At 40.1% G+C, this 26,012-nt stretch overlaps 1 protein-coding gene across 1 annotated transcript in view; it reads left to right on the top strand.

Annotated features, from left to right (window-relative positions):
- The first annotated feature begins 1,138 nt into the window (after positions 1-1,138).
- Positions 1,139-26,012, top strand: part of LOC111585651 (cAMP-dependent protein kinase inhibitor beta-like) — a 37,014-nt gene continuing 12,140 nt past the window's right edge. The window contains exon 1 of the mRNA XM_023295202.3: positions 1,139-1,358. The gene's annotated coding sequence lies outside the window, so the exon portion shown is untranslated. The remainder of the gene's footprint in view (positions 1,359-26,012) is intronic.

Here is a 26,012-nt window from a genome sequence, read left to right as displayed (position 1 = left end):
ATTCTGAGAAAAAAATTATGGAATCACCTTATGATTTACAGTTCAAAAGGAAACACCAGATCACATCAGATTAATCCTGCTAATTAGTCTGCAGTAAAAAGCATAAAAACATGTTTGTAAACACTGAGGTTCAAAAGCTGCAGTCTCCATGATTTTTATGGCCTTAAACAGCATTTCGCAGGCTGAAACGTCCACTTTTGCCAAGTGGTGTGTCTTGTCAGTTCCCTCAGACAAAATGAATTGAAACAGCTTTTGCTTTTACATTCCTTCATATTTATCACATCTGAAGACACTCTGAACCAAAGACATGCTTGTAAACATTGTGGCTCAAAAGCTGCAGTCCTCATGAATTTTATGGCTTGAAACAGCGTTTTGCAGCCTGAAATGTCCACTTTTGCAAAGTGGGGTAAGGTGATTCTATTAAAATTGAATCCCCTGCATTCAGAAGCTTGTATAACTCACAAACACAACACAATTTAACAATGGCAGGCACTTTTTGTTGAAGCATTGTTTTATCTGTCTTTGCTACATACTGATTGGTCATAGATACTTTGAACTTTAGCTGTGCATGATAGAAGGAAGTGCTATCATGCCATTTTTTGATGAAGCAGAAAGTAGTGTTGTAAAAGAAGAATTCCTGTTGTTACCATTTGAAACAGACAATAAAGTTTATCTATTCTATTCTATTCTATTCTATTCTATTCTATTCTATTCTGTTCTATTCTATTCTATTCTATTCTATTCTATTCTATTCTATTCTATTCTATTCTATTCTAGAGCGCTGTGCAGCAACATTTTTTAGGGTTTGATGTTGTACAAAGGGGTGGTTTGATCTGCCTGGTATGCCAGAAAATTAATGGTACTTTTGGTTTTCCATGGCTGCAGCAGTAGACACATAAAAATGCAGACCACCTCCTGTAACGTAGCGCCGCCCTTTCCGCGTACACCGGAAAAAAATGTGTGTTTGCAGAAAACGGCTCCCTTTAATTGCTGATGGATTTATACGTAGATTTATGTATTTTGTATCACATTGCCATTTTTTTCAGTTTTATTTTTTGAGCGCTGCCTTGCTCTTACTTTGAAGGCACCTCTTCCTGTCTGCTGAGCACGTGCAACTTGTCGCTCCTCCTGTTGCTGCTGCGCGCGCACTGAAGCGCTCCGGCAGCTTCTCCAGTCCGCTGTGTCGCGGCTCCGGCGGCTCCGCTCCATGAAGCAGAGGAATGTGTTGTACCGGACGGACTCGCTGACACTGCGCACTTTCTCTGTATTGGCCCAGCGGAGGATGGTGGCTGGCGGCTAGTTCCAACTTGGGACTCCCTGTTTTTTTGTTCCTCGGCGAAGCACACTGTCATCAGTTGGTGAGTGTCCGTCGTTGCGCACATACCCTGTCACCTGTTCCACAGGTAGGACATCAGACCGGCCGCTGCTGCTGAGAGCCAACAAAGCTGCTGCACGGCCAGAGGACAGTCTGCTGGTTACAGTAGGTTATAGGCGTGCAGGGAGGAATTAGTAGAGCGTGATGGAGCCGTTCTGCACTGAAACTGAACAAAAAATCCAAAAAACAACAACAGTAGGAGGTTAAACAGCACATTTCCGTGTGTTATACCCGTGTCATATTAGCCATCAGCTGCAGGTTTATTCAGATGTAACTGCTCCTTATTGTGGTGACAGCAGGAGAACAGTCAGCTCCAGCTACCTGTCACCCTCCACATGAGTTCACAGCGCTGTGTGCATCAGCTGTGGATGTGAAAATGCCACCGGCTCCCAGCAGAGAGCTCTATGACAGCTGGATTATGTCCTGTGGTTTATTAAAAGCTGTGTAACTCGTGACCTTCAGATGATGAACTGGAACCACGGCCATAATACATTGGAATTGATTTGAAATTTAAAAAAAAAAAAAAAAAAAAAAAAAATAGAAACAAGAAACAAGAAACTTGTTTAGGAATTAATTTCAGTTCAAATGACCCACATCACTGCTTACAATATGAAACAGGCCTGCAAGTAAAAAAATAAGGCAATATTAGCTTTGGAAGGTCAAAACAAAGGCTTGGCGGATAGCATAGTGTGCCTGTATCCAGTGATTTAAATGTAACTACTCTGCAGTCCTAAAATAGACACAATTTACCACTTACTCCATCATGAGAGGCTGTTCAACCACAATCTGTGATGAAAATATTATTTCATAACTCTAACTGGCTGCTAGACATTATAAACTCGTAAATCTATTAAACCCTTAGCTTTACTCTTCATGTCATCTTCCTCAATGAAATGTGGAGCTAAAAATGTTACTTCAGAAAAGCTCATAATTTAAACCCTGAGTTTCTGTCTGTCTGTTGTTAAGTCCTGTCTTCTTGCATGAGCTCTTTAGTGAAACATCACTGTTTTATACAATGCCAGGTAAGGCAAATGAAGTCTGGGTCTGCTAGGGTACCAGCAGCTCCTTCTTATCTTTAATATTCATTTTAGCTCCAAGGCACTTCCTTTAATTTATGATTTCCCCCTATGTTAATTACATATCCATGAGGTCATAGCTGAAGAAAATCTGTCTCAGTGCTTGGTCTCAGTTCAGTGGTTCAGTGTTTTTTTCCATGGTGATGCAGGGACCACCCATGAATCAAATGTTGTGGACAATGCTAGAACTTCATTTGCTGACTATCACTGCTCACACTAAGTTTTAAGTTCTTCTTGAAGCATTGATAATAAAAACCCATAATTCCCTCTGATTCTGTTCTAAAACTGTTATAAAAGCAAACCTATATGCACCACTAATCTTTTACATTGGTTAGCTTTGCATTACCAACATTTAATGTAACAAAATGTATTGTGTAGGCTATAATTTTAAAGCTGCATTAAGTTTAGACGCAGTGAAACAAACTGTAACCACAATATTGACATGTTATCAAATTATAGTTACTATGGTAACTGCCTGTTTGCTGGTCCAGCAGTCAATCAGCAATATTTGCATTCATCTAAAGTTGTGATTTTGGGGATCTGAGATGTAATTCCATTTCTTGCAGCCTCATTCAGACCTTTATTTACTAAAGGTGGAGCTAACAAGATTGGTGGGAGCGAACTACAATAATATATTTGTGGACAGAAAACCAAAACAAATAGCTAAGTAAGCCTAAAAACATTGTAAAAATGAAGGGAAATGCAGAGTTGGGTGATAATTTTCACTACAGGTGTCACTTTTGACATTGTTTTTTGTCATTTTATTTGTTGTTTACACAGATGGAATAATTAGCGCAGCTCTAAGTTAACCATTAATATAAATGTAATGCACACATATCCTAGTTAAGCAGTGACCCACATGCCACTGAGGTTGGCAGACTATATCATAGAAATAAGCAGAAGATTAGTAATCTTTCAGATGTACTTGTGTCAGCGTTTTATGATGCAGAGGGGAGCAGCGGCATCATAGTGATGGGAGCACAGTCAGTTGTAGTCATATTTAAACTCCTTTGGTTAATATTTTGTCATGGGAAGTGAAGGTGCTCTGCTCACACTGTTGTTGCAGGCAGCCTGCTCTGTTCTGTCACCGCTGGGTGAATCATCTGACTTCCTATCATCCGTTTTCTTTCTGCATCCTGCTCTTTCGTGGAAATCAGGCTTTATGTCACTGTGTTGACACAGATGATGACATCGTGCCACATGCCCTCCTCCCACCCGTTCTGATTTTGGAGTTGCAGAGGTGCCAGACGTTGCTCGGTCCTTTATCTCTAACCTCCTGAACAGCCCCTTTCAGCTCTATATTTATCTTTTACAAGGAACAAAGGCTGCCTCTGTAATCAGTAAACAGGTGAATGCTTTACCTATAAATTCTGCATAATCGTCAGTGGCCTCGACATTGCGGAGCAGCTTATCTTTATCCCTTATCTAACACTTCACTAATTGAAGAGCCAAGATGGACAAACAGACTGAGTGTGTTTTAGGTTTGAGCACTATAGAATCTGTATTATTCATATAATTTTACACTGAGGCTGTCTAAAGCTGTTCTGTTGTGTTGAGCTCCCACTTTCAAATCAGCAATCTCAAAAATTGTAAAGTTTGGTGTAATAAACTTGTCTGAGCAATAATGCTCACACATTCACTTCAAATAGCTAATAAACCATGTCATATGTTAACACTCATTTAGTTGTTTACCAGGCAAAACTATCAAATTTAGCTAGCACTAGCATCTTAAGTGTAATGTAGTGCTGTGTGACTATAGTTATGGTGGCTAGCAATTTATGCACAAACCATAAGTGACAGGTGTGGTGCAGAGATATACTGTATTTGTGTGATTTGTTCTCAATTGGAAAGTTATCAACAACAACTTTGATGACTGGTTAGTCTTATAAGTCATTAGTCCATCAAGGAATGCAGCGGAGTTATGTGACGATGAAATTTTCAAGGATGGTCAGAAATGGCACAAGGACCCCCTCATGAGATTTTGGCAGTGATGCGGCTTATAGTCTGGATCCACAGATTTGTTAAAGAGTTCTGTATCATTGCGAGATAGCGGCACGGCGTCACTGTAACTATGACATCAAGTGAATGCTACATCAACTGCCTGCTGACGATCACATGATTGCAATCCTACTACAAGCATTTCTGCTATAATCTGGCATATTTACACTGCTATTGTTGCATGTGTTCATTAATATGCACTGTCCCTATTAAATAAACTAATAAATAAAATAAATAAACAAATCCACCGCTGCGGACTTGTCGAGATTTATCCGTCAGAAATCATACGATTGAGCAGCCTTGGTGGAGTACTGCACTCGGAGTACTTTTCTTGTTTATCAAGCAATAATGCATCCATATTCACAACAAATAGCTACCTTATTGACCAAGGTTAGGTGTAATTTAGTAGTTTATCAAGCAAAAATGATAAACCTTTGCGAGTGCTAATGTCCTAAATGCAAGGTAGTGCTGATTGACTTGTTTTCTGTCTTTACAGCTTGAGTATTTTATCTTTTTCCATGCATTCTGTGTTTGTAATCAAGAAATAGGTAATGTACTGACTGTACAGAGTTGCTGTTATTACAGTAGCTAGCAGTGTCTGCACCAACCTTATGTGTCAGGTTTGGTGTTGAAAATGTGACTGGATTAATGATCAACAACTTTGATAAATCATTAATCCTACTAGTCATTGATCGACTAAAACATGATTTCCTGGTGGTAGCTTCTTAAATATATGTTAGTGCACCAGAATAATTGTTTTCTGTCTTTAAAACTTGAATATTTTTGTAGCTGTGTGTTATTAGTGCAGATTTGTCTGCTAGTCTGCTAGGTGTTGCAGTCTGCATTTTCTCACCACACGTAGTTAATGTATTATCTGTACTAAACTGTCACTTGTCAAGCAAAAAATGAAATAGATTTTCTGGTGGTAGCTTATTAAATATTAGGTGGGGCAGCTGAACTTGTTTTATGTCTTTACAACTTGAATATCTTTCAGCTCTGTGTTAGCACTAGGGCTAGGCATTGAAAACCGATTCCAACTTCGAACCGGTTCCAAAGTTCAAATTCCGAAGGCATTGTTAAGGAAGTTACATTTTACCTAAATTTACCACTATGCGTCTGCACTTTATGAGTTGAATACCTCCATGTCTTAATAAATCGTGAGTCTAGGATTATCCACATTTGTGACCAAGCTGCTGCTAAGTTGTTTGATTAATAAGTGAACAGTACAAATTGTACGATGGCCTCATAACAGTCACCTTAATGTAGCAAATGTCGTAAAGTTGTAAAAGTAAATAGTAAAGTTGCCGAAGTAAATATGAAAATATACTGTTGTCATTTAATTGCCGTTCATAAATTAAATCTCATAAAATATATGACTGCAGCAACATTCTGCTGCTTCTCTCACAGTCCAGGAGAAACTCACTTCGTACAACACAGCCTACAGACTATCCATCCATCCATCCATCCATCCATCCATCCATCCATCCATCCATCCATCCATCCATCCAACCATTGTCTTCCACTTGTCCGGGGCCGGATCGTGGAGGCAGCAGACAAAGCAGGTCATTCCAGACATCCCTCCCCCCAACAACACTGGGGCATCCTTAGGCTTTCCCAGGCCAGATGAGATACATAATCCTACCAGCGAGTTCTCAGTCTGCCCAAGGATCTCCTCCCAGGTGGACGTGTTTGGAAAACCTCCAAAGGAATCGTCCCCGTAGGCATTTGAATCAGATGGCCAAACCACATCAACTGGCTCCTTTTGATGCGAAGGAGCAGTGGTTCTACTCCAAGCTCCTCCGAATGTCTGAGCTTCTCACCTTATCTCTAAGGCTGAGCCCAGCCACCCTCTGGAGGAAGCTCATTTCAGGTGCTTGTGCCCGCGATCTTGTTCCTTTGGTCACTACCCAGAGCTCATGACCATAGGTGAGGGTTGGAACGTAGATGGACTGGTAAATTGAGAGCTTCACCTTGCGGCTCAGCTCCCTCTTCACCATGACGGTTCAATACAACACCTGCATTACTGCTGCCGCTGCACCAATCCGCCTGTCCATCTCACGCTCCATTTTCCCATCATTTGTGAACAAGATCCCGAGATACTTGAACTGTTTTGCTTGGGGAAGCAACTCCCCCCAACCTGGAGGGAACAATCCACCAGTTTCCAGCAGAGAATCATAGCCTCGGACTTACATGTGCTGATCCGCATCCCTGCTGCTTCACACTCAGCTGCAAACTGCTCCAGTGCATGCTGAAGGTCACGGTCTGAGGAAATCAACAGAACCACATCATTTGCAAAAAGCAGAGATGCGATCTTGACGTCCCCAAACCTTACACCCTCCTCACCCCAGCTGCAACTTCAGTTTTTGTCCATGAACACCACGAACAGGATCGGAGACAAGGGCAGCCCTAGCAGAGTCCAAGACCTACAGGAAAGGTGTCTGACTTTGTGCCGAGTATGCGGACACAGCTCTCACTTTGGTTGTACAGGGACTGAATGGCTCACATTAGCGAGCCTGGTGTCACATACTCCCGCAGCACCCCACACAGAGCCCCTCAGGGGACATGATGGTAGGCTTCTCCAGATCCACAAGACACATATGGACTGGCAGGTCGAACTCCCATGACCCCCTCAGCAGCTCCGCAAGAGTAAAGAGGGTCAACTAGGGCTGGACCAGAATATCCGAATATTCGGTCGTGACGGTGGTATCCTGATATTTATTTTGAGATCTGAATATTCGGATTCCAGCCCTGCCTCTCCTCCCTGACACATCAAATGGTTTGCCAGAACTTCCTTGAGGCCAACTGAGAGTCCTTCTCCATAGCCTCTCCGAACTCCTCCCACACCCAAATTTTTGCTTCCGCGACTGCCACAGCTGCTGCCCTTTTGGCCAACAGGTACCCGTCAGCTGCTTCAGGAGACCCCCGAGTATGCCAAGCCCAAAAGACCTCCTTCTTCAGCCTGACGGCTTCCCTCACTGCTGGTGTCTGCCAGCGGGTTTTTGGGTTGCCACCGTGACAGGCACCAGTGACCTTCAGGGCACGGCTCCTACCAGCCACCTCTGCAATGGAAGCTTTGAACATGACCCACTCAGATTCCATGTCCCCAGCCTCCCCCGGGATGCAGGAGAATCTCTTCCGGAGGTGGGAGTTGAAAACCCCACAGACAGGTGCCTCCGCCAGACGTTCCCAGTTCACCTTCACTACACGTTTGGGTTTATCAGGCCTGTCCAGCAGCCTTCCCTGCAGTCGGATCCAACTCACCTGCAGGCGGTGATCAGTTAACAGCTCTGCTCTTCTTTTTACCCGAATGTCCGAGACATATGGCCGCAGGTCTGATGACATGATTATGAAGTCAATCATCGACCTTTTGCCTAAGGTGCTCTGGTACCAGGTACACTTATGAGCTACCTTATGCTCAAACATGGTGTTTTTTATGGCCAGTCTATGACTAGCATAGAAGTCCAATTACAAAGCACCACTCAGGTTCAGATGAAGCAGGCTGTTTCTCCCAATCAGACACCAGGTTTCTCCGCCATCACCCATGTGAGTGTTGAAGTCCCCCAAGAGAACTATGGAGTTCCAGGCGGTAGCCCTTCCAGGACACCACCCAGAGACTTCAAGAAGGCTGAATACTCTGAGCTTCTGTTCAATGCATAAGCACAAACAGTCAGAGTTTTCCCCTCTGCAACATACAGCCGTAGAGAGGCGACCCTCTCATTTTCTGGGGAGAATTCCAATAAAGGGGCGCTCAGCCGGAAGCTTGTGAGTATCCCCACACCTGCCCGGCACCTCTCACCCTGGGCAACTCCGTAAAAGGAGAGAGTCCAACCCTTCTCCAGGATTCTGGTTCCAGAACCCTTGTTGTGCGTGGAAGTGAGCCCAACTATATCTAGCTGGTACTGCTCCACCTCCCGCACCAGTTCAGGTTCTTTCCATGCCAGTGAGGTGATGCTCCACGTCCCCAGAGCTAGTCTACGCCAACAGGGGACGGTGTGCCTAGACTCCTGCTCCTACCTACAGACTGCTTGGCATAGCACCCGACCCCATTTCCCTGCCCAGTGAGTGGTGGGCCCACCGGGCGGCAACCCCCGTGTTACTTTTTGGGCTGTGCCCGACCGATCCCCACGGAGCCCCAATGCTTGGCCAGCAGGTGCTGTCTGGCAAGCATTGCAGGAAAATATCTCCTGTGACTGTACAGTATATCATCAATTAATTAATGTAAAAGCTGCATTTTTTCTATAATAGTAACTGTATTTGTTTTCTGTGCCTGCAGTAGTAAATTTCATCATCAACTCTAGTCTGCGAGGGTCATTGGACCCCTCTTGATGTGCATACATCTCAAAATTCCTGACCTCAGAGACTGTTCAATATACAAGCACACCAAATACACTGGTAAAATTTGAAAAAAAAAACTTGTCATGAGGAGAGATTGTATGAGCAGACTCTCCGTCATCCACACCTTTGGAAGAGCATTGATTGTACATGCTTTCCATCAATAGTGTTCAAACACTGTAGGAACCTCTAATAATTTTTTCCAAAAGCTTGCATTATATCTGTCCACTGTGTTTGGCAGACCTTGGGAATAATCACATTGGCATGGTACTCCTGTCCAATTTGCAAATTAGCTGCTATATCCTGTAAAAAGTGTAAAGTCATTGCTAGCCTTTGAGAAACAGCTGCAGGAGCCCTGTGTGTTTGTCTGTGTTCGATATGAAGGGCAATATTACTGTATGTAGCAGACTGACACGGACGTATTTCAGTATGAACAGAACCTTGTGTGTGTACGCTGTCCACTTTACATTTCCACATTACAGATGGTGTAAGGCTTGAAGTAGCTATTACAGGACCAAATCAGAATTAATTTAAATATATATCTCTAATGTTTGTCTCAATTTGTCAGTAAATCTGAGCACACCTTTTGACAGACAAAAGAAAGCAACACCAAGAGATTCCAGTGGGTTCCACTGTTTTCCAAGACACTCTAACGTCAGACCTCTGCTATTGACCGTGACCAAGGTGAATGTATTTGGTTTAAACAGCGAAAGTAAAACCTCTCTTTCTTTCTTTTTTTATTTTTAATTTTAAAAAAAAAAGGCTTTATTTAAACAGATGAGTGATTAAGTTCTTTTCATATCTTTATTTTTGTAATTATTTATACTGATGAAAATTTTTCCTTTAACTTTGTTCAATATGTTTTTTTTAAACAACCCACTAATGTAACACCATAACTTTGCAGTTTTTAATATTTTTAGAAATATACACTACCAGTCAGAAGTTTGGACACACCCTCTCATTCTATGCTTTTTATTTGTTTTATTTTCTACATTGTAGATCAATACTAAAGATTAACTCTTTTTTGTTTACAACATAATTCCATATGTATTCTTTTATAGTTTTGATGTCTTCAGTATTAATCTACAGTGTAGAAAATAATTAAATAAAAACCATTGAATGAGAAGATGTGTCCAAACTTTTGACTGATAGTGTGTGTGTGTGTGTGTGTGTGTGTGTGTGTGTGTGTGTGTATATATATATATATATATATATATATATATATATATATATATATATATATATATATATATATATATATATATATATATATATATATATATATATATATATATATATATATATATTATTATTCTTAGGATCTGATTTCTATTAGATAGATACAGCCAGAGAGAGTCAGGGAAAGGGGAAAAGAGGGATGGTATGCAGCAAAGGGTCCAGGCTGGAATTGAACCTGGAAAGATGCAGTAAGGATTCAGCCTTAGTACATGATGTGCCAGCTCTACTAGGTACACTACTGGGGTGCAAACATTTTTGTGATTTTAACAGGCTTTGCACATCATTGCACAGTTTAATTTCTAGTGCTATTAATGAGAATAAAATATTGAAGGCATATATGTTTATATTTGTGAAAATATGGTATTTAACAGCTTTGGCTACTGCTAGGCTGCTGTATTGGACTCTTGTCACTATAATGTAACAGAGGAGGACTTAGAAACAAAATAAAAAAGGAATTCAGAGTCTAGATTTTAAATACATCCATTTAATACATTACAGGGCTGCACAGACAGTAAAAGCATGCAGAAACTTCAGAGAGTGCAAGACTGTGAATGTTTCAGTCAGTTGGACTTGCTCAGTGCTGAATGGTGAGTCACCCTACATGTGGGTTCAACTCAACCTTAATTCAATGATGTGGAGCGTTATTACACATGAAGTCAGTTGCCAGCAGGTCAGGTCATACCAGACACATTAGAGTAGCATAATTCCATAGCATTAACACTGTCATATACATTCTTATCTGTTTTGCAGCAACAGACTTAGGAACAACATAGTGGATATTTATATGATCACTGATTCATAATCAAAGTTGTCTCCTTATTTTCCCTACATATTGGATACCAAAGTTGGTACACGCAACATGTAAGAAGGTAGACAACATTATTACAGATACAAATTTTTGATTTTGTGCTCCTGATTTCATACTTTTGAAAACTTGCCCACATATCTGATGTATTTAACAATTTCAGTATGTCTGTTAAGCTCACAGAAATTTCAGCACAGCAACATTAAAATCTGTTATTCATGCCTAAAAGATTAATGGTAAAAAAAGAAAAAAACAACCAACAACCCCGGCATTTGCATTAGGTTATCAGAATTACAGATCTTCCGCTAGCAGAGGCAGAAAAACAGTAACAGTAAACTGTAGCCTATATGTAAAAGATGGATATAACAGGTCTGAAATGTGAAATTAATGTGGAAGTTAACTCAGTAAACATTGTTCTAACAAGTTTATGGTCTCAGTGGCTAATTTCAAGACTTCTACAATGTAGGATGATGTTAATTTTGTAAAAATATGGTCCTACTTAGGGTAAATAGATGATAAATCAGGGTATGCTGCGGCATAGTGACCCTGTGATTGACGGGTTACTATTGTATCAGCATGTGCAGTGTCCTCTAATCCTCAGTCAGATCCAGCCCTTGCTTGTTACATGGTCTAATGTGCTCTGCTAGACAGCAGCAGCCAAACTCTAAACTGGAGGCTTCGCAATGGTAATCCATAAACCAGGTTGTGACATTACAGTTGCTGTATCCATCTTTTATATATAATAAGTCTAACTTAGAAAAATAGCAACATGCCTAAATGAGGTGCACTCTGTAGTACCATGTATGCTGACTTTAAAATAACTACTCTTAAACTGTCATATTGCTTTGTTCAATATCCAGTCATTATCTATACCTGCTTTCTTCTGTGCAGGATCATGGGGTCTATCCCAGTTGACACCCTGGGCAGGTCCCAGCAGTCCATACATGCTTATACTCACCTAAAGCCAATTTAGAATCACCAGTTAACCTGCCATGTCTTTGGACTGGCTTAGTAGGAGCACTTGGAGATTCAGAGATTTGAGTGTGATGCAACACTGTGTGCACTGTGTGTACGAACATATGTTTCTTTGAGCAGTTTAAACCTACTTTTTTAACGCATTGGCTGCCTGCCATCAAATTGGTATTTGTCTAAAGAAAAGTGCTCTCCCCTTTTCAAGTCTGTGTCTCTGCAGCAAGATAAAACAACAGCCCAGTGTCACCTGGCACGTACAATTTTACCACCAGGCACTAAATGCAAATCCCACAGTGGACTGCACCACTTTGAGGGTGGAAACAGTAATTTGCTGGGCTAAATGCTAGTCATTCATTATTCCTCTGTATTGACCAGTGACCTATAAGAGTGCAGTCCAGACCGCTGCTTCTATAAAACCCATTGCCCTTTACTGTGACCTATGACTGTCTGCCATTTGGCTACAGCTACTTTTATCTTTGTGCCATTAAAACTTGTCAGTCAGTTCTTTTCCCACCTGACAGTGGAGGACACATGTGGCAGTAGACATGTTTTGCAGAGATGTAGCTGATAGAGGATGATATTAGGAACAGAGGAAAGCCTTTTCCTCTAAGAAGTTGTGTTAGACTGTTGTGACCTCATCCTCTACATGCATGTTTTCCCAGCAGCCCAGCCTGAGAGGCAGTATAACTCAATAGACTTCCCCCCAAGCATGCCACTGCCTGGTTCTATAGGAAAGGATTGTGGGTCATCAATGTCATCTCTCCTGCTGCCAGCCTGTCCGTGCTGATCAGATGGGAAAAGAACAGTACATAAATTGCGATGGCTATTCTGTGAAGACAAAGGGTTTGTTGTAATTTCCAAGGCATCCATCCAATCCACAGATCAGTGACCTTTTCAGTGTATCAGACCATACAATAGAATCAGCTGCTTCATTTTCCCCTGTAATTACCACGTGGAATTCCCTCTGCCCTAGAAACAGGCACTGCATCTCAAAACAGTTTGTCATTCATCTACCATTTGAAGAGCTCTTTCTGATGACTGGCAAATAGAGAGACTATAAGTGGGAGTATGCTGTTTCAGTTGCATTATAATGGACAACATTCAGCAAGGTTTTTAATGAAGGTGTTTTTCTATGGCTACACCTGGCAAGTTTGTGCATTTGCATCTTCACGCAAGGAAGGAGTGTTTGAAAAGTTTACATATCATCACTAAGAAATCAAAACAATCTTGTCCTTGGCTGTTGCCAGTTTGATCTACTGAAGAATCGTACTGAATGACAAAGGAGAATAGAGTACCAAAAAAAACTGCATTTTTCAATATTGATTGTGTCACTGTATATAAATACTTTGACTTGGCCACTCCAAAACCTTCATTTTGTTCTTTTTGAGCCACTCAGAGGTGGACTTGCTTGTGTTCTTTGGGTCACTGTCATACTGCATAAACCATTAGTGTTGATCTTTAGGTGATGAACTGATGGTGGATATTCTCCAGGAGGATTTTCTGATAGAGAGCAGAATTCATGGCTCCATCAATTATGACAAGTCGTCCAGGTCCTGTGGAAGCAAAGCAGCCCCAAACCATCACACTACCACCACCATGTTTCACTGTAGGCATGATCTTCTTGTGGAATGCAGTATTAGCTTTACACTACATGTGACGGACCCATGTCTTCTAAAAAATTCCACTTTTGACTCATCAGTCCACAGGATGTTACCCAAAGAGTCTAGGGGCTCATTGAGATAGTTTTTCCAAATGCCAGATGAGCTTTTATATTCTTGTTGGTCAGTAGTGGTTTGTGCCTTGCAACTCTCCCATGGATGCCATTATCTTCCTTATTGTGAAATCATGTACACTGACCTTAACTGAGGCAAGTGAGGCCTGCAGTTCAGCAGGCCACTCCTGGAAAGCTTTATCACTGTTTCATGTTTTGTCCATTTTAGAATATTGTCTCTAAATGTGGTTCTCTGGAGTCCCAGAGCCTTAGCCATGGCTTTGTAACTCTTTCCAGACTGATAAATGTCAGTGACTTTGTTTCGCATCTGTTCTTGAATCTCTTTAAAATGTGGCATCATGTGTTGGTTTTTGAGACCTTTTAGCTACTTCACAATAACAGACAGTTTCTATTTAATGATGTTTAGTTCCGCATTGCCTGGCAGTAATCATATGTGAGTTTGTCTGGTAAAATTAAACCCAATTGTCAAATGAATTTGGTCATTTGTCAGATTGGTAGCTGGGGGGGCAATTACTGTTTCACATAGAGCTGGGTGGGGCTGGACAGTAGTTTTCCTTCAATAAATGAAATCAACATTTAAGAACGGTATTTTGTGTTTTCTTAGTTATCTTTGTCTTATATTAAAATTAGTTTGATGACCTGAAACATATAACTGTGACAAATATGCAAAAACAGAAGATATCTATAGAGAGGCAAATAGTTTTTCAAATGACAGTGTGAAAGGGGTTGCTTGCGGTGATGAACCTAAAGAAAATGATTAGCTGGACCTGCGACTCTTCTTGACCTTTTAGTGCAAGCTGAGGAAAAGTCCTTTTGTTGTGCTGTCAACAGTTGTTCAACTGTTTGACTGTCGACAGCACAACAAAAGGGTTTTCAGAGAAAAGCCACCTCACATAACCTGATGAGCAGACAGATATCAGTTAGCATCTAGTTGCCAAACACCGGGAGGTGTTTTGCAGCTAAAGAGCCAGATATGTCCCTTAGGATTGGTCGAGACCAAAACCAGAGCTAGCAGAGAGTGCCTATTGGACTATGAATCAACTGACACTGTAATGCCATGTCAAGTTTACAATACAAATAAATTTATTGTGTTTTGCATGTCTTGAAAACTTGAGGGTGTAAATTACAAGCTGTGAAAAAATTAAAATGCTTACTACTTGTATTCCTCAAGTCCCCCTTCAACTAGATAGCCTTCCAGCTGCCCAATCTGGTAGACTTTTTTGAGTTAGTGAGTAGAAACTGAGGACCCAAGAGTTGTCCAGCTACAAGTTTGCATAATTTTTTGTCTCCTGTCTGACCGTTGATTCCAGGTGAGCCTTTCAGAATGATCAGTTGCCCCACAGTCACCCAGTTCACCAGGTTTATTTACGTTTATGGGCTGCTTTTGGCAACTGTAGAACGGCTCACCCACAAGTGAAGCACACAGTGCAAAAGTGAACGCTAGAGTCTTTATGCACTCACAGCTTCTGAGGAGTGTAATACTGTTATTACTAATGGTAATGCCTACACTGCAATAACAAATTCTTTAGTGTTAGCCCATTGCATGGCTAATGTCACCATTACCTCTGCCTACAGGTCAGAGCTCTGTATAAAACTATAATGCGTTAGAGGATACTTTAAGACTGATTTAAACTAATAAACAAGGACTGTATGCGTTATTGTGTTCTTATGTTGTCTTGTGTTTAAACACAAACTCAGCCAGTATTTTTATGTGCACTTCTCTCCTGCTCTCTGTGCTCACATATACTGTCTTTTATATTAGCTAATTTCCTGGTAAAGCTGTTCTCGTTTTTGTTGGCATATTTTTCAGGGTCTGTTATCAGACAACAGAACAAGCATGAAAAATGACTGAAAGGCAGCTCTTTAAGACTACATTTTATCAAGCAGTCAGCACAGAGCCATTTCTAAGCTGCGACTCTGCATTACTAAAATACAGATTTTGTAATCGCAAATTCTGACAAACTTCTCATACACATAAGTTAAAGACAACAGCTGTGCTGTGAATTCAGTTATATTTGCATGTAAAATGATCATTCAGAGAAAAAAATAAAAGTGATAGAAAGTCCTGGTCTAAGTCACTCATTCATGTCTGTCGACTGCCATGTGGTCAGCTGTTTAGCTCCACATTGTCACTGACAGATGCAGAGAATTCCATCTGAAGGAGGCAGAAATAGCAGCAACTCAGCTGCATTTAAAGCCACAAGCAGTGAAACAACCTGTTTAGAACTGGGCTAAAACCAGACATTATACATGAATAAATTAACCACCAGGACACATTATGGTAACATTTGAGACCGTTAATAATTTACTAAAAAGTAGCACTATATGGGACCTTTAAGACAACATCATCTCTCAATGCTGTGTGGCCAAACTCTTTTCTTATTGCATAAATAATAACTGTGTATCATTTGTACTGGTGGTTTTTCACATCAAACCCTCTTTCAGCATTATGGAGCTTTTTAGTCTCTTTCAGTGTCATTATTTTTGCTTTTCCAGTGCAACTCTGCTTTTATCACTTTCAAGCAAATAGATGTTTTCCCCAATAATCAGACCAAACAGCAGACAGGCACAGTGAACAGCTAGCTTTTGAACGTCACCATCATTAGCTTTCTTCCAACTGCACCAGGCTGCAGTTTCAGCCAAAAAGCTCTGATACACTCACTGTACATACTACATGCCCATCACCAAATGGCAGAGTTATTACCACCAAAAGAAAAAAAAGAAGACTTCATGCAGCCTTAAAGGTGTTGTAGTCATAAATATGACTATCTTTAGTATTGATGTGTAGGTTGGAAAAAACAAGTTTGATAACTTTATATTGAGGAAAATGTGATGTGCACTTTTGGAACAAATGCATAATTATCTGAACAATAGGCACATTAATCCATTCTGTTGGTTGCAAGCCTAGGCACCTTGAATACAGGCAGAGGATCTGAAGATTCATCTCTTTCTGTGGACAGTGAATTTATCCTAGGTAATGGTGAAATATAGTGCTCAGTATCACGTCTTGTCTTTTGCCTTGAAAGAAGCAAGTTTGGATGTATCAAATTAGGATTTCTCCTGGACACCTAACTGTAGAGATATTTAAGGGTAACTGTGAAGGCAGACCGAGAACATGCTGGTGGAACTATATGGCCAGCTTTATACTCCATCTGAACAGCTAGCCAGATGGTCAGATAACTTTAGAAACATTCTTTCCTCACATCTTTCGGACATGAGTTCACTGGGGCTCTGTTTAACTCTTTCTGTGACATGCACCCCCACATAATGCCACAACTGTACTTCTATCTTTTGACTCTTTTTTCAATTGATACAAAATGGAAACTACTGCACCAAAAAAGTGCAGGATTACCCCAATATTACATACACATCCCGGGATGGCAGGCTTTGCACTGTGACTTCTAGTGTGATGGATTTCTGATATGGACAGACAGACCATATTTCAGCCCTATGTCCAATCTGATCTTGGAAAACCTTGGGATTGTACTGGAGGAGCTGAAGAAAATATTTGAGAACTGTCCTCTGTTAAGTTCAGACCCATTTTCTCCTATTCCTGAGTGCAAATTTAATAACACAAATCCTATACAAGAGCTTGACACTACTGCTGATGCAGGGTGGAAGTGCACATGTGTGTTGGCTTTACAGAATTTTTTTGTGTGTGTCAGTCGATACCCCATTTGCCAGGGTTGTCATCAGTGAGTGCCAGAGGCCTATTGGTGGTGGCCAGCGTGTCGGAGCAGTACGTGCAGCTGCAACCTCTGGGCCACATCGCTGTTGACACGATAGTGTGCTCCATAGAGCCCCTGAGGTGGAAGATGGCCTTGGTTACACTCTTTGAAACAACAGGCTTTGTGCTGAAATATTGACACGATGGCAATGCATGCTGTCCTCCTGGTGTCACACATGCATTGTATGCATGACATATGGAGCAGGTTCATTCTCTTGACCTTACTGCTGCTACTGAAGTCCAACTGATAGAAAGCCTTTATTCAGACAGTTAGTACTACTTGTTTAGAATTGAATATATGCTGAAAGAGACATTATTTTTGTTTCTATTATTTTAATAAAAAAGGAGATGAAAAAATATCAAATGTTCTGTGACGGTCACTGTTCTCTTGTAAAGATTTCTCTGTTTTATACCAAGGTAGAGTCTTAGTGCTTTGGACATTTGCTCAGAGAAAAATAGTGCATTGAAGATGTTGCCTTGGGCTTTCCCAGTCTTTACTAATCCATGTGCACCATTTATCAATCTAGTCCTCACTTTTGCAAATTACTCAGATGAGGGATCAATAACATTTATCTTATTCAACATTTATCTACCACATGTCTCCTGGGGGGCTCAGTAATATTTGGATCAAGCAGGTTGTGAAAATTGAGCTGTACTAAATTTTACTAAGCCACAGCTGTTAAATTAATTTAGTTCAGTTTATCATTTAGGTGTAACATATGTTATGCCAGTGTAGTACTTTCAGTTGTAATTTTAAAGCTGTGTTTCATCATGTAATTCATTATTATTTTTTTATCAGCAAAGTTGCAGTCTAAATGTTTAATAGGTGGCTTCAAAAATTGAGAGGTACATATATCCTTTTATTGTCTGGTTTAGTCCAAGATCCAGTAATTCTCAGACAACGCAACTCAATAGCAATGCTTCTCAAACTCATACATGTAATGTAGCCTATCACAAGCCATCTGAACATTTAATATCTGGTAATATGGTGTCTGCTCTGGTGGATAAATTTGTTAGAAGATGCTAAAAAAAGATCGGAGTTTATCTGCAAAGAGTTTGTGGAGAAGGAGATCTTTGTTTATTTGAAACATATGATGGAGATTTACTGGAACTTTGGCCTCAGGCTGCTCTGACAGGACAGTAAAATGGCCTTTCATATGTGTTAACAGCTGCACTGCCACAGTATGTTTCAAAAGCTTGCTGTGTCTTCTGATGTAACTACAGATATCTGTAACATCATTTTGCTAAGACAAAACTCTAATTCAAAACATCTATAGTCCCATTTTGATTAGGCAGAATTCCACATATCTACAGCATCATTCTGACCAGTGTAAACTTTATGTAGATATCTTGCATTGTGGGGAATTAAAAATATCTTGAGATAAAATTATGACGAGTCAGAATTAATCTGTAAATGTATGAAATTGGAATTACAACTAGTCATAAATCAGTTGGCATGAATAGACATTAATGTGGAACTGAATTACAGATATTTGTAATACATATTCAGTCTAGGTATTGTTGTTATAATGGTTTACTATAGTTTACATTAAAAATATGCAGTCTTCAGGCATCGTTAGGGTTGTTGTATCAGATTCGACAAATTTCCTGCAGAGCTCAAGAAGACGTTTCAGTGTTTATATAAGCTAACATGTAAACTGTCTGTAATGCATACAATTGGTGCTGTTCACCTGTAAAGGACTGCAATCAAACCAAACAATAAAATATGGGAATGAGATGCCCCCATCCATACTCACTTTCACTCAGTCTAATTCGACTGAGTAGAAATCAATAGCAGCACTGGTGTCATATGTGCATCTGCCCACAGGCAAAAATAGAACATTCTATAGTGCTGGGGCAATCTCTAATAGAGGAAATTGGAAAGGATGTGTGTGTGTATGGCCAGGATTAGTTGATAATCTGAACTGAACCAGAATGTGACTTGTAGAAGTCATATTCCCACCAAAACAGTCTGTTCTATTCTTGCAATCATCCCAGAGGCCTTTGCCACTGCTGCCTGCCAGCCATTCTTCACAGCTTTCTGTCAAGTGTGCTAATTGCTGTAAATAGCTGGGTGCTCTGTTGTTGTGATTGACCCTTATGAAAAGCTGCTCAATCTGTCTCGTATTTGGCAACATGGAGGCCACTTTGCTGGCCTCATTTCATATAATGGCTTGTTGTTGTTATTGCGCGTTAAACACAGTTAATTGCAGAGACAGCAGTTTGTAGGTGCTCTGAAATGGACTGTGACGTGAGGTGCTGTTTGGACCTGTGTACCAGTAAACAGTTCAGCAAAATGCTGTCAGTGAGTGCTTGTAATTTTCAGCTGTGGACTTTAGTGAGACTTAAAGTTGATAACTGTGACTGTCATTGTTTCATTTTTTTCCCTCAATTTCTGAACATATTAGACCCTTTGCTAAGCCTGCTATGCTCATAAATCTTTTAGATCCAGCATGGCACATATACAGCTCAAGTTGACAGTGTGACAGACTTAAAGGTTCTGCATGTGACATTTAGAACCACTAAGTGACTTAAACCTCACAAAATGGGCATGTTGACTGCACCTCTTCTTTCCCTTTGAGTTTCATTTGCAACAAGTAAAGTAGTGTACACAGCCAACAGCATCACAACACAATCCAGGTGCAAATATTAGCCCGTACTAGCATTGTGATATACATTGAATTGCTGTAATAAGTTGTCAATTTTACTATCTTCTTTACTTGATCATGTCTGGTACGTGTTAGACCGAAGGAAAGAGACAGTTTTAACTTGAGGAGTGGAATGTTTATGTTGAATATAGGTCATATTGAACCAAAATTCACCAACAAGTCTTCATTTTAAGAGGCACAGAGAAAAGCAAGGCGCTCATTCATTAAGTGTGGTGTCAGTTCTAACAACCGTTAATTAACTGTGAATCAGCTAATTAACATTAGCAACATTAGAATGCTGACAACTCAGTTTCTAGTTGGATTTTTAATGTACAGAGCTGCTATGATTCAGAGCTGTAAAATGGTTTTAATGCAAATGATTTTGTGATAAATATGAGTGAAGCTACGTGGCACAGGCATCCTGACTAGTTAATGACCCACTGAGGTGACATGGAGATTCTATTTAGTTTGCAGATTGAGGCAGGCCAGAATCCAGGGTGTTTGAAGTTTACTGTTATGTTTCTGCAGTCCATCATGATTTTGGGTGATATGTCATCTGTTGGTGTAGTAGTAGTCTCAAGTCAATACAGCCATCACCTCCACCAGGAGATTTTAGAACACTTCCTCCTTCTATCTGCTGACTGGTTCATGGAGATGCCAATTACGTTTTCCAGCAGCACGTACTAAACTAAACTACCAAATGTTTGCTGAGCATGGTATTACTGTGCTTGATTGGTCAGCCAACTCCCCTTGCCTGAACTCCACAAAATCCCGTATGGGGTATTGTCATTTGTGGTAAAGGAGCCCAGCCAATATTTCAGCATATAAATGAATACTTTTCAGAAGTTGAAAATGTAATTTCTGTATTGTAAATATTGTTTGAGATGCACTAGTAATATTGTTTTGGATGATTACCATAAAAAAATGCCCAGACACAAGAACATATGCATACATGCATGTTTGTTTTGTTAATTGTTTTCCAAATTGTTTGCTAATGTCATTAATTCATTTGCTAAGTATGTAATGGTCTAAGAAGTAACAATAGCTTTGTACTTCAGGAAGTAATCTACTTAGCCTGCTGCCCTAGTGTTTGCAGCTAAACTTAAATACTGTTGAATCTATTCCTTCCAGTTTGCTTATGTGTTTTTAGATGTTTTCAGAGACACCACCCTGCCAGCTCTGTCTCTCTCATGAGATTACCTCACATGGGGCTTTGGCATGTGAAGACTTGCCATACATAGCATACAGTTGCTAAGGTACGATTGGACAGTTGCTGTGTGGAGTCAGATCAGTTGAGTGATTCCCGCAGAACTGAATTCACTTTAGATAGATAACCCCCTGAAGCAGACTTTGTCACTACCACAAGGCACTCCAGGTGATCATATTGATAATAAAAATAACAACACATTTGTCCATCAGATTCTCTGACTAAAAGGTAAACTAGAGGGACTGGCTCACAGTGTAATCCCTTAAAATTTTTGCATTTTGCAAACCAAGAGCATCGTTTGAGTAATTTTGTAGATGCTGACACTTGTAGCAGAAGGCCTTGACAGTTTCTCTCCCAAAAGATGCATAGCCTAAGCAAATTATGTACAAACTAGAAGCCTGTGCTGATGTGTTATTGTCTAGCTTCTGAACATGAAAGCAGGCAGCCATAGTGAGAAGGGCTGTGCAGATCAGCAGAAAAGACGGGAAGATCTGCCTGGGATGTTTGCAAGATCTGAGGGGAGGCTGTGATCACGCTGTCTCATTAGATCAGTCTCACCTCTTTGTCTCTCTCCCCCTCTCTCTCTTCCTCCCTGCCTCCTTCTCTGTCTCTCTCTGTCTGCTCCTTTACTCCTGCTGCTCAGGAAGCATAAAAACAGCTTTTTTGAAAACCAACTGCTGAAATCTGAGCTGGCTTTCACCTTCCAGCTTTTGTGCATACTGTATGTGTGACCTTCTATGCACAAATTAATGAGAATGTAATGTGTGAAGCATGTGCCCTTCCTTCACATGTTTTCCCAGTTGCGAGATTTTGCATTTAGCTCGTTAATTTAGCATAGCATGGTTCTCGTTTTATAATATCATTGCTGTCAGTACATTTTCAACGACTGAATTTCTACAAATTATATTCCCCTATACTACATTCCCTGGTTCTTTCATTGCTTTGCAATAATCACACTTTCCCCAAACTTAATATTAGTATGACAACATTAGAAAATAGGTCTCCATGAGCAGAAAAACACAACACAAATGCAGCAGAAGTCAGTCTTACTCTTCTGTGGCTCCCCTCCTCCACTATATTGCAGCCTTTATAACAATGGTGCAGTTTCCATGGCAGCTAGAGCATGCTAAGCTTTAGGATAACAGTGAAAAAAGTGGGGAGAAAGACGGGGAATAATCATGCGTATGAGGGACTAAAAATAGCGAGTGACTTAATCCCAGGCATTATTTATTCATCTAAAACTTCTGGTGTCTGTGCAGGCTGTGTAAACATCATTTCTTGTGCAATTCCTCAGCTGGCACGCATGCAGTTTCCTGACCTAAACCCCCACAGTCTTAGTGACTGACTAATACCATGACTGTAGGAAAGGAGGGGGATACAACACAAAGACAAGACACTCCAGATTGACACATAGGGTTGGATTTGCTGTGATGAGGCTGTCTGGTGAAGGAACCTGCCTCTGGATTATTCTGTTACTGATCCCACATTCCTACCAAGCAGAGTAGACTGTCAGTTCAAAACACTAACAACTTGCTGATGCATAATTTAACATCTCTTTAAATGATGCCACAAATGTCTAGAACATGAGATTATGTTACATTTGTTTATTGCCCCATTATGCGTTATATACCGTGATTTGTCATGTGGACACTATAAAGAGGCTGTGTGCAGCGGCTGTTGCTGTCACACTGCGAGTGTTGGACTGATGAGAAGCAGAATAGAGGTCAGCCTCAGGCAGCAGCCACAACTGATATCTATCATTGTCTCTTGTTTGGAGGGTAGAACGCTTTGACAAATATGGCTTTATAAAGGCAATTACTACTGCTGATACTGTTGTACTGAGGCTCCCAAACGCTTATATGTAATGTGCAGTTTAAGAATATAAAAAGACACATCTACTCAAGTACTGTACTTAAGTATAAACTTGAAGTACTCCTACTATACTTGAGTACTGGTCTTTATTAGATTGCTTTAGTTACTAATTTGCATGCAAAAAATATCAAGTATAACATCTGACACTTTGTTTAATTATACAAGTTAAAAAATGAGTCAATGGCAATTTACTGCATTGTTAAGGTCTTACTATGGACTCACACATGCACGCACTCACACACATGAGCACACCTAACAAATGATCAGGATTTTAGCAACATATAATCCGTAATGAAGAACAAATTGCAGTCCAGGACTTGACCAATAAATACTTGTATTTTTTAATGCAGGACTTTAACCTTCAACCTTCATCCTACTCACTGAGATAACTGCAGAAGCCAGACCTGTATATTTTGTCATATTTCTCAGTTGCTTCATTCTATCATTCTACATTTTAATGACGTTGTCAATCATTTTGTTCCTATTGACTTTGTGTTGTTTTGGTCTGTTTCTGTTTAAATTATATTGGAGACACAGAGCAGTAAAGTACTTATTTGGATTTTACTTAATAAAAGGATAAAAGCTGCAATTTGAAAGAAGAATATCTATTCTTGTTTTACACAATATGCAAACTGCAACTTTATTAAAATATTAATAATCTGCTTTTTCAGAGGCTGTTAATTCAATAACTAATAACATTTTGAGAAAAAAAGTCATTAAGACTGAACACTACTGTGGCTTAGGATTTGTGCTTTTGGATATTTTCCAAGAAATGTCCTCCAAATAACTCTGTAGACTTAGGAGGCAGTGGTCACGTGGTGCTCTTAATTGGAACTAATTCTAGTTTGCTTGGAGAGTCTTTAATCAGCACACAAAAGCGCTAGAGTGATAAATCAGTCAGGTAGATACAGCAGCTCATATTTGTTTATTACAGATGCATCAGTATCAGTATATACAAATGGCAGGTGATGTAAGAAACTGCCTCACAAAAAATATTTAGAAATAATTTAATGAGTGGCACAGTAGACAGAAAATGTCATTTTTGTTAACTGTTTACATTGTGCATTTCTGTTTAAAATAATTTGGCCTGTGTGTGATTGAAATGCTCAAACATCTGTCACTGACTCTTTAACATACTGTTGTCTCATGACTCTAGTCACTGTTTCACTGATGAACACATACAGTCTGATACTGATATAACAGTAGTTTGTCTAGAATATCAAATCTGTGAGCAAAACTATACCAGTTTCACTCAAACTTATATTTCATTATCAGCTGACACAGAGGTGTAAAACTGGCTATTGTAATCCAGCAAAAATAAGGGGTGTCTGAAATTGTGCATTTCACTTTCATATTTAAGTTACTGTCATATTCTGCTTTATAAATGTGTTATTTTGTGAGGCTTGAGCAGCAGAAATTGGAGTTTTCCTGACCTATATAGAGAGCAGTTTTCCCAGCTCTTTGTCCTGGTTTACTACTGAACACAATGCTGTTCCCACACATCTGCAGTCTCCCTAAGAGATGAAAATACATACGTCATTTACTCAGAGTGACTTTAAACGATTTCTTTCATGTATATGATATACAGAAGTTGAATCTGTCTAAACATGTTAAAAATACTCATACAGTCCTGTGAAAAAATATTTGCCCCCCCTATAGTAGTCTTCTATTATTGCACATTCATCACACTTCAGTGTTTCAGATCATCACACAAATTTTAATATGAAACAAAGATGACCAAAGAAAACACAAAATGCCATTTTTAAATATTGATTTCATTTATTGAAAAAAAATATTGTCCAGCCCACCTTCCTCTGCATGAAAAAGTAATTCCCTACTTAGCTACCAATCTACCAAATGACTAAATTAATTTGGCCGTTGGGTTCAATCTGACCAGACACACTCACTGTCAGGCTTGTTGAGTCTAGACATCACTAAATAAAACCTTTATGGTATTGTGAAGTAGCTAAAGGGTCTCAAAAAGCAGTGCATGATTCAAGGGCAGATGTCAAACAAAATCATTAACATTTATCTTTCTGGAGGGTGTCAGCGCCATGGCTAAGGCTCTGTGGGACTCCAGAGAACCACAGTTAGAAACATTATCCACAAAAGGAGAAAGAAGGGAAAAATGGTGAACCTTCCCAGGAGTGGTTTACCAGAGTTTCTCCAAGAGCGCATTGACATCTAATCCAGGAGATCACAAAAGAAACCAGATGAACGTCAAAAGTACTGCAGACCTGGCTGGCCTCAGTTAAGGTCTGGCTACATGATTCCACAACAAAGAAGACACTGAGAGAAAATGGATCCATAGAGAGTTGCAAGGCACAAACCACTACTGACCAACAAAAGCATAAAGATTTGTCTGGCTTTTGCAAAAAAAAAAAAAAAAAAAAAAATCTAGATGAGCCCCAAGACTTTTGGGATAACATCCTGCGGACTGATGAGTCAAAGGTGGAACTTTTTTGAAGACAGGGGTCCGTTACATCTGGTGTAAAGATAATGCTGCACTCCACAACAAGAACATGATACCAGCAGTGAAACATGGAGGTGGTAGTGTGATGGTTTGTGGCTGCCTTGCTTCCACAGGACCCAGACAACGTGTTATAACTGATGGAGTCATGAATTCTGCTCTCTATTGCTAAATCCTCCCAGAGATTATCCACCATCAGTTCATGACCTAAAGCTCAACACTAATGGTTTATGCAGCATGACAATGACCCAAAGAACACAAGCAAGTAAACCTCTGAGTGGCTCGAAAAGAACAAAATGAAGGTTTTGGAGTGGCCAAGTCAAAGACTAGACTTGAATCCGATTGAGATGCTGTGGTAAGACCTTAAAAGGGCAGTTCATGCTCAAAAACCATCTATTGTGACAGCGCAGAGAAGTGTGGGTCAAAATTCCTCCATGGTGATGTCAAAGACTGATCACAAGCTATCACAAATGTGTAACTGCAGTTGTTGCTGCCAGGGGTGACAGACACAAGTCCGGCAGAGATTATTCAAAAGAATTTATTTTATAAAAGACGAACT

Source organism: Amphiprion ocellaris, chromosome 15 (assembly GCF_022539595.1).
Source record: "Amphiprion ocellaris isolate individual 3 ecotype Okinawa chromosome 15, ASM2253959v1, whole genome shotgun sequence".
Lineage (NCBI taxonomy): Eukaryota > Metazoa > Chordata > Actinopteri > Pomacentridae > Amphiprion > Amphiprion ocellaris.
This window is presented reverse-complemented; position numbering and strand designations above follow the sequence as displayed.